We start from the raw sequence: 2,560 nt of genomic DNA, 5'->3' as shown, positions 1-2,560 counted from the left end.
AGGTTCAGAATCGATGAGGAAAAACTAGGTCATCGAATGAAAAGAAGTTCATGGTTAGCTCAAGATTAAGATCGAGTTCCCTAGGTCATCGAATGAAAAGAAAATCAGTCTCAATAGTAAATGACATTATAAAGTGAGAGTAATTTTCTTCATGGTTCGATCTTATGCAATACTCATTACATAGGACGCCCCCACTCACATGTCTCCGCATGTACAATTTAGTGATCACATTGTTTATGTCATATACAAAAGTGGGCCACATCCATAATGTCCCTAGGATAAGGTACTCAGCCATATCCCTGTACTATAGATCATTTTGACTATATACTTGAAATTGATCCACTCTTATGTCTCTACATATAGTTCAAGTAATCATACTATAGTCAGAGTGTTCTTAGTTTATTCGATGTAGATTAATAATCGTAAAATTCTCTTTATTCAATAGCAATCTTTACTGAATAAACATCGATAATAACTTTATTGAAAATAGAATATGTTTTGTTCACAAACTATGAGATTTATGGCATAAAACCCAACAAGGGGCACATCAAAGAAGAACAAGGTATTCTTCTTTATAAACGGGTTACAACCGTGGGCCAAAAAAAAAATACACGAGAAAAATATCCAAGACCTAGCTACCGCAATTGCCAGCGCCAAGAGACTCCTAGACTTTGGGAACGAAGCGGTTTACCAAAGAAGAACAACATAGGCCCCAAACACTGGGGCAAAACATATAAACCGCAAGGTCATCGAAATGGAAGCCCCAATAGGCCAAACGGATGTAACGACAGACCAAGCGGGTGGACAGACAGACCTCCTTAGAACAATCAAGCGGGGACATCTTGATAAGATAAGGAACCACTACAAGGGGAGTAAGATTCGGATTACCTTGTTGATCGAATATCCCAAGACAAGAACATTGTCTGAGATTCGAATCACTCCACAAGCAAGATCGATCATGTCTAGCTTGAATGATTCTTGTTGATCAAATATCTCAAGACAAGAACACTTGCTTGAGATTCAAATCACTCCACAAGCTAGATTGATCATGTCGAGCTTGAATGATTCTACATGCAACCTAAACTTCATAGAATTGCAAAGAAACTTAGATTTGATCATGTCGAGCTTGGATAATGCAAAGAACTGTCTATGGATTTACTACACTTCATTTGCTCCATATTCCTACTAATTTCCTTCTAATATTTTTGTGAGTGAAGCATTTAGATTTGATCAAAACATTTCAAAAGGAGGTGATTTATGGATAATGCAAAGAACTGTTTATGGATTTAGTACACTTCATTTGCTTCATATTCCTACTAATTTCCTTCTAATATTTTTGTGAGTGAAGCATTTAGATTTGATCAAAACATTTCAAAAGGAGGTGACGGAAAGAAGGTGATGATTTTTTCTGATCCGAGGACGAATCTTTCTGAAGAGGGGGAAGATGATAAGAATCAAAACATTTCAAAAGGAGGTGGCAGAAAGAAGATGATTTTTTCTGATTTGAGGAAGAATCCTTCTGAAGAGGGGGAAGATGATAAGAATCACGGTGTGCCAAGAAGAAAAATGTCATAAAGATTCAAAAAAGAGATCAATTGATTTTAAGTCTGTTGCATTAACCACTCAAGCACATCAACATTTGTTAGAAAAACTATGTTTAATTTTATAAATTATGTAAAAGTCAAATGGACAATTTGACTTATTCTTTGTGGAGATTAAAGGGGATCGGGAATAAATCCCGTCCACAAACATATCGGGATTGAATCCCGGCCACAAACGTCTTTTGTCGAGAGACTATAAATACCCACAATATGTTATGTAAAAAAACAGATTCGTGGATGAATGTAATTCATATCTCAAATTGAGACGTTTCCCTTAGAAATTCGAGCATCATATTTGTCATTTCTAAGTTTCAAGCAATTCTTCTGGTAGAATTGCACCCGAGCCATTCAATCAAGCCTTGATCAAGTTAGATTGTGGAGTGATTCAATTTAGAACAAGGTTTCAAATCTTACTTCTAGATCTTCGATCGTAAGAGGTAATCTAATTCTAGCCTTATCTCTTGGTTGATCCAAATTTGGCATAAGGAGGTGTTAATTACTTTGATTCAAGGGTTCTTGCTAAAATAAAAGCTTGGATCGTTGGGCTGAGGATTAGGTTGCCTTATTACTAGAGGCTCGAGCATACGTTGCTCGGCGTTGGAAAGTGAGTAACGCACAATCGCAAGTTCGCTGCCATCAAAAGTGCAATTGTGAACGGGGCATGCCTCACCAGCCGAAATGCGCCATGTGTCCAACACCGATTCTGTTGCGCTCCTCCGTACGCCGGCCGACGCTTGGCGGCGTTCTTCTCTTCCTCCTGCGTTTTTTCCAAATTTCGAGAAACGTGAGTTTTTAGCGTTCTCAATCCATTTTCTTTCGATTTTTAAATCTTCCAATTCATAATCCGAATCGCTTCACGAATATTGTAGAACTCATATTCTATTTCTCCCATATATGCTTCTTATATTGTTTTGGTAATCACACGTCTTATTATTCGAGTTCGAATTTGTAGAAAAATA

The sequence above is a fragment of the Cucurbita maxima genome, unplaced genomic scaffold, assembly GCF_002738345.1.
Source record: "Cucurbita maxima cultivar Rimu unplaced genomic scaffold, Cmax_1.0 Cma_Scf00080, whole genome shotgun sequence".
NCBI lineage: Eukaryota > Viridiplantae > Streptophyta > Magnoliopsida > Cucurbitales > Cucurbitaceae > Cucurbita > Cucurbita maxima.
Note: the sequence above shows the minus strand (reverse complement) of the source record.